The 14,863-nt window shown below is 38.7% G+C and overlaps 1 pseudogene; it reads right to left on the bottom strand.

Moving 5' to 3' along the window:
• Window positions 1-232: 232 nt before the first annotated feature.
• Window positions 233-2,139, bottom strand: LOC129074928 (DNA polymerase epsilon subunit 4-like; annotated as a pseudogene).
• Between the last annotated feature and the right edge of the window lie 12,724 nt (window positions 2,140-14,863).

The raw sequence follows: 14,863 nt of genomic DNA on the forward strand, positions 1-14,863 counted from the left end.
TTGGTATTATTTCTTCTTGCAATGTTTGATAGCATTCACCAATACCACCACTGGGACCCGACATTATTTGTTACGTGTGTGTATGCAGTGGTGGTGGGGGGAGTTTGATAATAAATTCAAATCCTTTAATATATATGGTGCTATGGAGATATTCTACTTATGTGTTATTTTTGCAAGGAATTTATTGCATTGCACGGCTGCGAGACAGGGCGCGCCACCGCGGGGAGCACCGCTAGGGTCGCCACTTGTCCCAGGCCGGGGCAACAACTGCAGCGTCGTTGGAACAGAGCCTGTCACGGGGGTCGCGGCACTCCCGGATCTGAGGGATGCCATCTGGGGCCGGCTGAGATGGGAGCGGGGACTCTGAATCCCACAGAGCCCGTCCGGGGGTTGTCATGGATGAGGGGAATAAAACAAGTCATCGCAAGCATTTCTCTGTTGCCAGGAGAGGGGATGTGGCACATCCCTCTAGTGGGGAAAACTCCGGGTCTGCTTGTTCAAAGGCTTTTATTGCAAAGGTTATCGGTGGGGCTAGATTAACAGGTATGCACAGGTTATCTCATTACATCCGTATGTTAATGTTCACAAAGAGTGGGTGATGTTTTGAGGAATGCAAATGGCAGGAACACACCGATTTACACGCGTCCAAGAGGAGCCTAGTAAACAAGAGAGATGACTAAACATGAGAGCATAGTAAACATAACAGTGCCCAAGGGTGAATAATGTAAATTTTCTTCCCAGCATGAGCTGGCTAGAGTTTTTGAGGGACGAACAAAGCACACTCAAAGAATTGAATTTTAGGCCTGATTTCCCAGGGAAACTCCAGATCTGGTATAGGACTGATTCCGTGGTATTGTTTCAAAGCCTGAGCCAGGCATGGGGGAGGGAGCCGCCAAGAGACAAGGAGACTTCTTTCGGATAGAAGGTGGACTCCAGCTATGTCCAAGCTGAGCCAAGGGGTGTGGACCTTTTTGCCCTTTCTCTGTATCCCCCAATTTCTTATCTGCTGCCAATATGCGATTGGCATCTGTCTTAGTATACCTCAGCTCAAGGTAACTTACCTGTCTTTGATAACCGATCATCCATGGCAAAGCAGAGAGGCAGGAGCTACGCCCCTGCCAGCAGAGACAGGCTATGTCTCCTCAGGAGCCTGTTTCTCCAAGGCCTCCTGATTATTTCCAGCCTTGGGGCCCTCCAGCCTGTTGGCAGGGTTACAGTTCCTGAAACAAGACAGGGCATTTCCCAACAGGAATTTGTCTCTTTTGTCTAAGTTGTCAAATATATTGGCATAAAGTTGCTCATAGTATTCCCTTATTATCCTTAATGGTCATTGATATCCTCTCTTTTATTCTGATTTTGGTCATTTGTGTTTTCTCCTTTTTTCTTGATGGATTTTGCTAGGGGTTTATAAATTTTATTAATCTTTTCAAATAGTTATGCTTAGGTTTATTTTATTTTCTATTTCATAGATGACTCCTTTCTCCCTCCTCTTTCTTGTTTTTCTGAAGTTGATCAGAGTCCTTTATTCTCATACCTATCATTCTTTAAGCAAACTGCACAAATCATTTTCTTTGTCTCCACTTCAAGCAGCAGCACCTGCATCCAGGGAGGCAGAGCTGTGGAAGACCTTGTACAGAAAAACTAACAAGGTCTCTGTTTATTCTGGCTTAGGTGAAGTTAGAACAGGAAAAGTATGAGTGTGATTTTCCAAAGATTCTTTTTTCTAAAGCTGAGGTCTGCAGATTCTAGCTGAAGGTTGCAGGTGAAGGCTCACATAAGTGCCCAAATCAGCAATCAAACCAAAAGCATCTTCCAGAAAAGCAAATTCATCCGCAGCGACTATTGCATTATCCACATCTCTCTTCTGAAGGGTCTTCCTCTTTCCTAGTTGAGCACAGCAGGGGCATCTTTTGCTATCGTCTTCACAAACGGTTCCGCAGCAGGTGCCAGAAGGAAGACGGCTTCCTGTGTGCATGTGTCACCATGGAGCCCACCTTCCCCAAGGCCTTCACTCCCACCAGAGACAGCCTGGAGAGAGGAGCCCTGGGTGTACTGGTCAGGGCTTGCGGCGGCTGCGCAGCTGCCTCCCCCGGGCCCCTCCTCCTCGCAGGGCATCCTGTTTCCAGCTGCCGCTGCCATCCAAGCCCCTAAAGAGCTTTACTGTTATCTTTCCTTTACTTCTGTGGCGTCTATTTGTTCTCCCCTTTCTAGCTTCTTTTTTTAAGTCTTTATTTAATTTAAAAAAATTTTTAGTTTACATTCAATATTATTTTGTATTAGTTTCAAGTATATCACATACTGGTTAGACAATCGTATACTTTACAAAATGTTTCCCCTGTTATTTCCAGTGCCCATCTACCCCCATACACAATCACTACAATATTGTAAACCAGACCCCCTATGTTGTACTATACACCCCCATGACTACCTTCTAACTGTTAATATGTACTTCTCGGTCCCTTCACCTTTTTCACCCAGCCCCGCAACCTCCCTCCCCTCTGGCAAACATCAGTTTCCTCTCTATATCTATGAGTCTGTTTCTGTGTTGTTTGTTCATTTATTTAGTTCTTTAGATTCCACCTGTAAGTGATATGGTATTTGTCTTTCTCTGACTTATTTCACGTAGCATAATACCCTCTAGATCCATGTGAGGCAGGAAAGTAAGAAACGAGGAAAATCCCTTAGCAAGAAGAATGGGGAAGCTCAGACAGAGAGCTGAACCAACTGAATGAGCAATTTACAGCCAGATATGGAAGGTCGCCTTCCTAGAGAAACACCTAGGCCTCAGCTGTATTTTAGCTTTAAGCCCAGAAAATCAGAAAAACCAGGTGAGCAATGCCAGGACCAGCTGCAATGAACCCCCCGCTCTGGCACTGACCAACCAGTGGAGGCCATGGCCTTAAAAGGGCACACCTTGCGAACTGATAAATATTCCGCTGACACCTCCCCTAAGATGAGAGAGAGAGAGAGAGAGAGAGAGAGAGAGAGAAGCCCTCAAGACAAAGAACCTAGCACACGCCTTTCCCTTGCCCACATTCTTCCCCGACAGGCATGTATCTCCTAAACTCTGACAGACCCCGTGAGCCCTGGCTCAGTGGGTTGGGCTTCACCCCACAAAGTGAAACCAGGCATCATGGCACATGCCGGGGTTGTGGCCAGGGCCATGGTTGATGGCGGGCAAGACACAACCAATTGATGTTTCTCTTGTAGATAGATGTTTCTCCCCTTTCTCCTTCCTTCCCCCTCTCTCTAAAAATAAATAAATTAAAAAAAAATAAAGGACCCCATGAGACTGGAACCAGGGGAACAGCAGGCAGCAGCAGCTCATTCCGGGCTTACCCCTGAACCTGTCTCCAACGGCCCCTTTCCTTTGACTTTCCAGCCCCATTTTGATTCCCTTCTGGCACTGCTACTTTTTTTTAAGACATTTTTTAAAAAGACTTATTTATTTTTAGAGAGGGGGAAGGGAAGAAGAAAGAGAGGGAGAGAAACATCAATGTGGGGTTGCCTCTCGCATGCCCCCTACTGGGAATCTGGCCCGCAACCCAGGCGTGTGCCCTAACTGGGAATCGAACTAGCGACCGTTTGGTTTGTAGCAGGTGCTCAATCCACTGAGCCACACCAGCCAGGGCTGGCACTGTTACTTTTATTTCTCAGTGAGCCCGAGCAGCCCTGCCTAGGCTCACTTCTTTTCTATAAGGTTTCTAGAGAGCCAAATCAGGCCTGCCTAAGCTCTCTCCTGCAGCTGCTTCTACTTTAAGCTCTTCCTTTCTTTCACTGTCCTTTAACTTCAATAAACATACTCTCAGAATCACCTGGACTCGTACTATAAAGTCTTTCCTACAAAAAGTAAAGGAACCACACACTACTGACTGGCCTTAGGCCAGACCCACTCATGTGTAGGCCCCCTGCTCAGTAACACATCCATGTTGTCGCAAATAGTAAGATTCTGATTTATTTTATGACTGAGTAATATCCCATTGTATATATGTACCACAGCTTTTTAAAAGTTTTTCTTTAATTCATCAGCTGAGGATATGTTTATTGATTTCAGAGAGAGAGAGAGAGAGAGAGAGAGAGAGAGAAACATCAATGTGAGAAAAAATCATCGGTTGCTTCCCATATGTGCCCCGACTGGAGGTCAAACCCACAACCTACATATAAGCCATGACCAAGGATCAAACCACAACATTTTAATGTATGGGATGATGCTTCAACCAACTGAGTACCCAGCCTGGGCTGTACCACAGCTTTTTTTAACCATTCACCTACTGATGGACACTTGGGTTGCTTCCATAGCTTGGCTATTGTAAATAATGCTACAGTGAACATAGGGCTACATATACTCTTTTGAATTAGTGTTCTGAGTTTCTTTGGATATATACCAAGAAGTGAAATCACTGGGTTACACTAGGCAGTTCCATTTTTAACTTTCTGAGGTAACTACATACAGCTTCCACAGTGGCTGCGCCAATTTGCATTCCCACCAACAGGGCACGAGGGTTCCCTTTCTCCGCATTCTTTTCGACACTTGTTTGTTGATGTACTAAGGATAGCTAGTTTGACAGGTATGAGGTGTTATCTCATTGTGGTTTTAATTTGCATTTCTATTTCTCTGATGATTAGTGATGTTGAGCACCTTTTCATATGCCTATTTACCATCTCTATGTTCTATTTGGAGAAGTGTCTGTTTATTTAGGTCCTTTACCTAATTTTAAATTAGATTGTTTGGGGGGTTAAATGTTGAGTTTTTATAAATTATTTTGGTGTTTTATGAGTTTTCTGAATTTTAAATATTAACCCCTTATCAGAGGTATCATTGGCAAGTATGTTCTCCCATTCAGTGGGTTGTCTTTTCATTTTGTTGATAGCTTCCTTTGTTGTACAAAAACTCTTTAGTTTGATGTAGTATCATGTGTTAATTTTTTTCTTTTGTTTCTCCTGACTGAGGAGATATATCAGAAAAAAAATATTAGTAAGAGAAAAGTCCAGATTTTACTGCCTATGTTTCCTTCTATGATTTTTATGATATTGCGCCTTACATTTAAGACTTTAATCTATTTTGAGCTTATTCTTGCATATGCTGTAAGATGCTGGTCTATTTTCATTTTTTGCACATATCTGTCCAATGTTTCCAACACCATTTATTGAATAGGCTGTGTTTACTCCATTGTGTGTTCTTGCTTTCTTTGTCAAATATTAATTGACCATAAAGACATGAGTTTATTTCTGGGCTCTCTATTCTGTTCCATTGATCTATATGTCTGTTTTAATGTCAGTACCCTGCTGATTACTATGGTCTTGTGGTATAGTTTGATATCAGGTAGTGTGATTCTTCAAAATTTGTTCTTATTTCTCAATATGGCTGTGGCTATTTGGGGATATTTGTGGTTCCATACGAATTTTTGGATTACTTGCTCTTGTTCTGTGAAATATACCATTGATATTTTGGGAGAAATTGCATTGAATATATAAACTGCTTTGGGAAGAATGGATTTTTAACAGTACTAATTTTTCCTATCCATGACCGTGAGCATGGTTTATTCTTCCATTTATTTGTATCTTCAATTTCTTTCTTCAGTGCCTTATAATTTTTCAAGTACAGATCTTTTACATCCTTGGTTAAATTTGTTTCTAGGTATTTTATTTTTTGAGGCCATTGTAAATGGTATTATTTTCTTAATTTTCTTTTTGATAGTTCATTATTGCTGTATAAACATGCAACTGATCAATGAATATTTATTTTGAACCCTGCTCCTTTACTAAATTCATTTATCAGTTTCAGTAGGGTTTTTTTTTGGTGGAATCTTTAGCATTCTCTATATACAATATCAAGTCGTCTGCAAGTAATGTCAGTTTTACTTCTTTTTAATTTGGATTCCTTTTATTTATTATTTTCTGGTAGCCATGGCGGGGACTTCCAGTACTATGCTGACTAAGAGTGTTGAAAATAGACATCCCCATCTGGTTCCTGATCTTAAAAGAAACACTTTTAGTTTTTTCCTTTTGAGTATGATGTTAGCTATGGGTTTCTTATATATAGCCTTTATTATGTGGAGGTATTTTCCATCTATTCACATTTTGCAGTCATTATTATAAATGAGGAGAGAGAGATCACTTTGTTATTCCATTTATTTATGCATTTATTGGTTGATTTTTGTATGTGCCCTGACTGGGGATCGACCCTGCAACCTTGCTATAGTGGGATGACACTATAACCCACTGTGCTACCCAGCCAGGGCTACAATTGTGTTTCTTGGCCTTTATCCAAGTAATCTGAAAATGTATGCACACACATACACACACACGCACACACGCGCACACACACGCTCTGCACATGGATGTTTATACCAGTTTTAGTCAGAACTGCCAAAACTTGGAAGTAACCAAGATGTCCCTCAGTAGATGAATGGACAAACAAACTGTGGTACATCCAGACAATAGAATACTATTCAGCAATATAAATAAATAATCTATCAGGCCATGAAAAGACATGAAATCATCTTAAATACATATTACTAAGTGAAAGAAGCCAATCTAAAAAGGCTACATTCTCTATGATTCCAACTATATGACATTTTGTAAAAGGCAACACTACGAAGATGTAAAAAAAAAAACCCACAGCAGTGGTTGCCCCTGGGTTGGGTGGAGGAAGGAATAAACAGGTAGAACACAGAGCAACTTGAGGGCAATGAAAGGATTCTGTATGATCCTATCATAGTGGATGCATGTCACTATATATTTACCAAAACCTGTAGAATGTACAACACCAAGAGTCAACCCTAATATAAACTGAATTTTGATAGATAATGATATGTCAATTTTGGGTCATGAACTGTAATAAATGTACCACTCTGGTGCGGGATGTTGACGGTGGTACAGGCTGTGCATGTGTGGGGGCACCTGGAAAATCTCTTTACCTTTCACTCAATTTTATTGTGAACTTAAACGTCTCTGTTCTAGAAGAAATCATACATCCTGTAATTCAATGCTCAGGAAAATGAACTGGGCATTTCCTGAAATCATTTCCTTGGCAGAAAATATCCACTATGACTCTTACTTGGATTACAGAGTCAGTATCATAAAGCAACTTCATCTATACAGGGTACAAACAAAAAAACCAACAAAATATCTGTGAAAGAGCTTGGACCATCTTTTTTAAAAAAAGATTCTATTCATTTATTTTTAGAGATATGGGAAGGGAGGGAGAAAGAGAGGGAGAGAAATATCAATTGGTTGCCTCTCACACGCCCCTCAACCAATGAGCTGACTCTGCAGCCCAGGCATGTGCCCTGACAGGGATTGAACTGGCAACCTTTCTGGCTGCAGGAAGATGCTCAACCCACTGAGTCACACCTACAGGGCTGAAACACCCTTTTACACATTACCAAAAACAATCACCTTGCAAGAGGCACCCATCCAACAGATGCACTCAAATGACCTTTTCTGCCTCAAGCTGGAAGTGGCCAACTTCTCTCAATTTGGACCACACTAATCCCTTGAGAATGAGAAAATTAACCCTTAAGACATGAGAAATGAGATAGAGTGGGCAAGAGACACACACATACACACACAGAGTGTGTGAGAGAGAGGTTATTTACTGTGCAGCTATTTTGCTGTTAAGCTGCATTCTCATATAGGTTATATTACCATTTGAAGTAGGTTTTACTATACTCTTGTATATCCTTATCTAGAAAAGGAGTTGCACAGAAGGAAACGGCCTCAGAGGGCTTAAGTCACTTGTCCAACATTACACAGTTACCAATAGCTACAAACAAAATTCACCACACACATTTCATTCTAGTAGTTAATGCAGAATTTTTTTTTTTTTTTACCAATATCAACACACTGCCTTTCAAACTATCTGCATGAAAGACATCAAGGTATAAAATAAAAAATGGTCCTAGTTATTGCCACATATATTGGGAGTGTTTTTCTGTATTTTGAAAGCTGGCATCCCATTGCATATACTAGATTTTGTTTATCCATTCATTTGTTCATGGACATTTGAGATACTTCCACCTTTTTCGCTTATGTGACTAGGGTTTCTATGAGCATGAATATACTGATATTTATTCAAATCCCTACATTTAATTCTTTTGGGTATATACCCTGAAGTAGAATTGCTGCATCATGTGATAATTCTATTTTTATTATTATTTTAGAAACGGCTGCACCACTTTACATTTCCATCAGCAGTAGTGTATAAGGGTTCTAATTTCTCCACATCCTTGTCAATAACTGTTAGTCTGGTTTTTTTATAATAATGACCCTAATGAGTATAAAATGGTATATTCCATGTGGTTTTGATTTGTATTTTCTTAATAATTTATTATGCTATCCTTACTGATTTTCTGCATGATGGACCTGTCCATTACTGACACAGGGCTGTTGAAGTGTTCAGCTATAATAGCAAATTCATCTATTTCTCCTTGCAATTCTATCAATTTTTGTGCCTCATGTATATTTTGATACTCTGTTGTTAGGTACACAAAAACTAAGGATTACTACATCTTCTTGGAGAATTGACCTTTCTTTATTGTATATTTTCCCTTTTTCTTCCTCATAATTTTCCCTACTCTGAAGTCTGCTTTGTCTGAAATTAACATAGGTATTACACCTTTATAGCTTTATTGTTAACATAGTATGTTTCTCTCTATACCTTTTACTTTTTGTCTATCTGTGTCTAAATATTTTTCTTTTCTTTTTTTTTTTTTTACAGACATTGTGTAGTTGGGTGTTGTTTGTACTTATCCATTCTGACAGTTTCTGCACTGTAGTAGGTATATTGAGGCCTTTGGTGTTTTAAACTGTCATTTATATAATTGGATTAATCTACCATATTGGTTGTGGTTCTCTATTCATTGCCTTTGTTCTTTGTTTCTTGTCTTTGACGATCACTTTTCCCAGTGTCTATTGGTTTAATTGAATATTGTATATAATTCTATTTTTAACCTCTATAAGCCTATGTTTTACTTCTATTTTTTTCTTTAGTCCTTGCCCTTCAGTGTACAATACACACTTGAGACTAATTCAAGTCCTTTTTCAAGTAACACTATGTGACTTCACAGATAGTGCAAACAACTGATGGCAGTGCAGTCCCAACTCCTTCCTCTTATTCCTTATAACATTGCTTTCATTCATTTTGCTTACCAAAAAGTTACAATTAATACATTGTTGCTATTACTATTTTGAACAAACTGTTATCTGTTAGATCAAATAAGTAAAATAAACATTTAAGTTTGCCTTTATCCATTCATTCTCTGATGTTCTTTTCTTTATGCACACCTGAATTTCTGATCTATATAATTTTCCTTCTTTCTGAAGTTTTTTTTTAATATCCTGCAAGGCAGGCCCACTAGCAACAAATTCCCTCAATTTTTGTTTGTCAGAGAAATTCTTTCTCTTTTGCTTTTGAAGGATAATTTTGCTGGATACAGAATTCTAAGTTGGTGAATTTCTTTCCTTTCAAATGTTAAATATTTTCCACACTTTCTTTTTGTTTGCATAGTTATTAAAGAGAGGTTCAGTATAATTCTTGTTCTTCCTCTATAGGTAAGACATTTTTCCCCTCACGCTTCTTTTTAGATTTCCTTTTTTCCTTTTATATTTTGCAGCTTGAGTATAATAAGTTTATGTATAGATTTTTTAAAATCCTGCTTGGTTTCTTTGAATTTCATAAATACGTGGTTTAGTGTCTATCATTAATTTTGGGAAAGTTTTAGTCATTATTTTTTCAAATATTTTTTTTTGTTTATCCTCTTTTTCTTCTCCTTTCAGTGTTCCTCTTATATATGTCACATCATTTTAAACTGTCCCAAGATATTAAATTTCTATTCTGCCCTTTTCATTTTTTTTATCTTTGCACTTTAGTTTTGGAAGTTTATATTGACTTTTTTTGTTTTAATTATATTTTATTGATTATGCAACACAGCTGTCCCAATTTTTCCTCCTTTGCTCCCCTCCGCCCAGCCCCCCTGCCCTCTTCCTCAGGCACAATCCTCACAACGCTGTCCATGCCCATGGGTCATGCATGTGTTTTCTCTGGCTACTCTATTTCCTATGCTGTACTTTACATCCCTGTGGCTATACTGTAACTACCAATTTGTACTTCTTAATCCCTTTGCCCTTTTCACCCATTCCCCTGACCCTCTCCCATTTGCCAACCATCAAAATGTTCTCTGCATCTGATTCTGTTGCTGTCCTGCTTGTTTATTTTATTTTTTACATTCAATTGTTGATAAATATGTATTTGTTGACATTTTATTGTTCATATTTTTGATCTTCATCTAAGAAGACCCTTTAACATTTCATATAACACTGGTTTGGTGGTGGTTTACTCCTTTAGCTTTTTCTTCTCTGGGAAGTTCTTTATCTGTCCTTTAATTCTAAATAATAGCTTTACTGGGTAGAGCAATCTTGGCCATAGGTCTCTGCTTTTTGTAACTTTGAATATGTCTTGCCACTCCCTTCTAGCCTGCAAAGTTTCTTTTCAGAAATCAGCTGACCATCTCATGGAAGCTCCCTCCTAGATAGGTAACTGCTTTTCTCTTGCTGCTCTTAAGATTCTCTCTTTGTATTTAACCTTTGGCATTTTAATTATGATACGTCTTGGGGTGGCTCTCTTTGGGTTTATCTTGTTTGATACTCTCTGTGTTTCCTGGACTTATATGTCTATTTCTTTCACCAAGTTAGGGAAGTTCTCTGTCATTTTTTTCAAATAGGTTTCCAATTTCTTTCTCTCTCCCTTCTCCTTCCAGCACCCCCATGGTGCAAATGTAGGTGTGCTTGAAGATGTCCCAAAGGCTCCTTACTCTATCCTCATTTTTTGGATTCTTTTTTCTTCTTACTGTTTTGAATGGGTGTTTTTTGCTTCCTTATATTCCAAATCACTGATTTGATTCTCAGCTTCATCTACTATATTGTTGATTTCATGTAAGCTGTTCTTCATTTCAATTAGTATATCCTTCATTTCTGACTGGATCTCTTTTGTGCTGTTGAAGTCCTCACTAATTTCACTGAGCATCCTTAAAACCAGTGTTTTGAATTCTGCATCTAGAAGATTGCTTATCTCCATTTTATTTAGTTCTTTTTCTGGACTTTTGTTGTTATGTCATGTGGGCCATGTTTCTTTGTCTCCTCATTTTGGCAGCCTCCCTGTGTTTGTTTCTATGTATTAGGTAGAGCTGCTATGTCTCCCCAGCTTGATACAGTGGTCTAATGTAGTAGGTGTCCTGTAGGGCCCAGTGGCACAGCCTCTCCTATTACCCAAGCCCAGTACTACAGGTGCACCTACTGTGAGGACTGTGTGCTCCCTCCTATTGTAGTTGAGCCTTGATTGCTGTTGGCGTGCCCAAGGTCAGCCACTGCCTGTGTTCTGTCCGGGGTCACACAGCATAAGCTACAAAGCATCTGCAGGTGGCTGCTACTTGTGCTGGGCTTGAAGGTGCTCAGGTAAGGCCAAGCTGTGAACCAAAGCCAGCTGCTGCTAGTGCTGGGGCTGAGACCACTTAGCAAGAGGGACAAAGCTTGCTGAAGCCAGATGCTTCTTGTTTGAGGTAATTTAGGAATATCTGAAGCATGAGCCAAGACAGGTCATTCATATGGAAAAGGCACTGGAAACAGCTTGGGTGGGCCCAAAATTTGGGTGGGGTTGGTCCTCAGAGAATCACCAGGGTGTGGCTAACAGTGTGCCAGGTTGATGGAGTCTCAGATACGGTATCTATCTGCTGGATCTGTGACTCTGTGAAGGGAAGGCTCATAAAAAGAACAGTGGCCTCTGCCAGCACTTCTGTCTGGGAGAAAGCTGCCACCCAGCACTTACCCTAGTGCCAGACAATTCAGTTCTTCCCCATGTGTCTCTGATGCCTTTCACTCTGCTGCCCCAATGCTGGGACTCAGAGGGAGCTGAGTAAATCCATGTACAGGCCCTTTAAGAGGAACTGCCAAGGAGTACAGCAGTTTCTGTCTTCCACATCCTCAATCACCACTGGTTTTTACAGCCAGAAGTTATGGCGACTTCTCTTCCTGGCACTGGAACCCTGGGCTGGAGGACCTAGTATGCGATTTGGACCCTTCACTCCTAAGACCTCCCTCCCAATTTTTATCCACTACATGTGGGTGTGGGACTAGGCCATTCCACATCTCCACTCCTACCACTCATGGTGTAGTTTCTTCCTTAATTCCATAGTTGTTGGACTCTCACTTAGCTCAATTTCTGACAGTTCTGAATAATGGTTATTCTATAGTTTAGTTGTAATTTTGATGTGGTTGTGTTATGAGGTGAGCCATGTTTACCTACCCTGCCATCCTGACAGAAGTATCTTATCTGACATTTCTTTAAGCTCACTGATTCTTTCCTTTTCTATGTCAAGCCTATTCATGAGCCCATCAAAACATTCTTTAGTTCTGTTACAGTGGGTTTTTTTTTTTATTTTTAGCATTTTTTCCTTGAATTTTCCACCTCCTGGCTTACATTTCCATCTGTTCTTTTTTGTTGTCCACTTTTCTGTTACAATCATCAGCATGCTATTCATAGTTATTTTAATGATAATTCCAACATCTCAGCCATATCTGTTTCTCTTTCTGGTGCTGGCTCTGTCTTTTCAAACTCTCTTTTTTAAAAAAAACTTTTAGTATACCATTAATTTTTTTGTTGAAAGGTGGACATGATATACTGGGTAAAAAGAACTAAGCTGACTAGGCCTTTATTTTGAGGTTTTATTTTTATCTGGCAAGTAGTTAGCATGTGTTTACTGTTTGCTGTAGTTTTTCATGTCAAACTAATATTTCCTGTGATATCATTGTGTTTCTATTCTCTGTTGTCTTTGGATTCCTTTAAGACTTCTTTGTAAATAAACGTTCCCCTGTTAATTTTTTTAAACTTTCTCTTCTCTTCCCCTACCTTCCTCCTGTTTATACTGAGGGTTTTTTATTCTCAAAAGTGAAAATATAAGTCCTTTGTGATATGAACATTTTTAATATGTCAATACCACATTTGAATTTTAAATTTTTTAGACTATCTTTTTAAATTTTTAATTGATTTTTAGAGAAAGAGAAGAAGCAGAGAGAGAAAGACAGACATCAATTTTTTGTTCCACTTATTTATGCATTCACTGGTTGATTCTTGTATGTGCCCTTGACTGGGGATCAAACCCACAACGTTGACATATCAGGATAACACTCTAACCACCTGAGCTACCTGGCCAGGGCCAATACCGCATTATATTTCAGTTATTTTACTGTTTCTCTATAATACTGTAAGTCCCTTGGAACAGGTACTGCATATTTTAACCTTTGTGTACATTGTATCATTTACATGATCAATATTTAATAAATGTTTGTAAAATTATTTTATGCACGGCCTGATAAAGATTTGAACATTGTCTGCTATTTATACTCCTCATTATATATCTCTTCTTTCCAGCTAGAGCTTATGCCTTTCCTATGGTTCTTAAATCTAATTCATAATAGAATCTCTTTTAGGAAGCTTTAAAATATATGCTGGGTCTGTAGAACAGGTTGTCAAAATAAATGGAAGTTAGAATATCTCAACACAAAAAAAGAAAACTAAACAAGAACCAAAAGGAAATTTGTGACCTGAAAATTTAATAATCTCAAATGAAAAATTCACTTAAATATTATGAACAGAATTTGAACATTGCAGAAGAAAGAATAAGTGAACTTGAAGAGACACCAATATAAATCTTTCACTCTAAAAGAATGAAGTTAAAAGAGTGAAAACTAATAGAGTCTCAGCAACCTGTGAGACAATGTCATGCAGTATATGTGGGATTAGAGACTAAGAAGAACTAGCTTAAAAAATGAGAATAAAAATAACTGAAATTTTCTCAAATGTAGTGAAAACATCAACTTCCCAATTCACAAAGCTCATAACACCCCCCTAAATATAAATATAAAGAAAACAGCACCTGGGCACATCATAGTGACAAAAAGAAAATTTCGTGCATGAAAATTTTTTTGCATTATTAAAAATGAGTGACAGCTAACTTAAAACAAGAGATCCCAGAATCTTTAAAGTGATTGAAAGAAATCTGTTGACTCATTATTTCTTTATATCCAGTGAAAATATCCTTTAAAAACAAAAGAAGCCCTGGCCAGTGGGGCTCAGTTGGTTGGAGTATTGTCCCACAATCAAAGGTTGCAGGTTAGATTCTCAGTCAGGGCACATCACTAGGTTGCAGGTTCAATCCCTGGTCTGGGTGCATACAATCCCCAGTCCGGATGCATCCAGTAGGCAACCATTCAATGTTTTTCTTTCACAGCAATGTTTTTATCTCTCCCTTCCTCTCTCTCTAGAAGCAATGAAAATAAAATGTCTTTGGGTGAGGATAAAAACAAACAAAAAGCAAAATTTAAAAACTGTGCAGATTGTATTTTCCAAATATGGCCACAACAATAAATGTATTAGAATAAACAATTGAATACAAGGCTGAAATTCTCCAACTGGAAAAAATGCAAGCTGAAATGATAAGCTTCCCACAATATAATATATGTGACTTAAATATAAAGTTCTAGATAGATTGAAAAGATGATAAAAGATGTTCAATGCAACCAGTAAGCATTAGAAAGCTAATGTGTCTCACTAAATGTCAAAAAAAGTAGATTCACTACAGGATATATTAACAAACATAAGGAGAAACATATAATAACAAAAAGGTAATTACATCAGAATGATATAACACTAAAAAATATGTATGCATCTAATAATGGAGCTTTAAAGACTTGGAGTAGAAAACAATAGGATTAGAGAAAATTAGAGAAATAAACAAATCTATATTCATAGTTAGAGATATTTTTAACACTGCCTGCTCAACAATTTATAGAACAACCAGTCAGGAAA

This window comes from Pteronotus mesoamericanus, unplaced genomic scaffold, assembly GCF_021234165.1.
Source record: "Pteronotus mesoamericanus isolate MK-2021 breed Mesoamerican mustached bat unplaced genomic scaffold, CSHL_Meso_final contig_502, whole genome shotgun sequence".
Classification (NCBI taxonomy): Eukaryota; Metazoa; Chordata; class Mammalia; order Chiroptera; family Mormoopidae; genus Pteronotus; species Pteronotus mesoamericanus.